Genomic DNA, 329 nt, shown 5'->3' with positions numbered 1-329 from the left:
TCGCTAGCCGACCTCATAGGAAGTTACCAAGTTCCTTTTAATCTTTTCAGTTTCTTGTTTTTGTAAAATTTTTTTTTTTACTAATGTAACGACATGATAGGAACTGGAGAAGAAGTCGATACAAATTGTTCTAACTGCTACAATCGATTTAACAGTTCCATCTTATCGATCGAAAAGCCTCTCGGTGCTTATTAATTACACGATTGTATTAAAAGATAAAAATTTCAAATGTTTAATCGTGCCTTAAACTAATGAGTAAGGAAAATATAGAGCCTTGGTGACGCTTGGTTCAAGCACATCAAATTAATGCTAACTAATTTTTGAAGAGG

The 329-nt window shown here is 32.8% G+C and overlaps 1 non-coding gene across 1 annotated transcript; it reads left to right on the top strand.

The window, feature by feature from the left end:
- Window positions 1–238: 238 nt before the first annotated feature.
- Window positions 239–327, top strand: LOC112211243 (U12 minor spliceosomal RNA). Its single transcript, XR_002945503.2, has one exon. It is a non-coding gene; the product is annotated as a U12 minor spliceosomal RNA (small nuclear RNA).
- The last annotated feature ends 2 nt before the right edge of the window (window positions 328–329 follow it).

Source organism: Halyomorpha halys, unplaced genomic scaffold (assembly GCF_000696795.3).
Source record: "Halyomorpha halys isolate HHAL.00 unplaced genomic scaffold, Hhal_1.1 Scaffold253.1, whole genome shotgun sequence".
Classification (NCBI taxonomy): domain Eukaryota; kingdom Metazoa; phylum Arthropoda; class Insecta; order Hemiptera; family Pentatomidae; genus Halyomorpha; species Halyomorpha halys.
The sequence above is the reverse complement of the archived record's forward strand: the minus strand, read 5'-3'. Positions and strand labels throughout refer to the sequence as shown.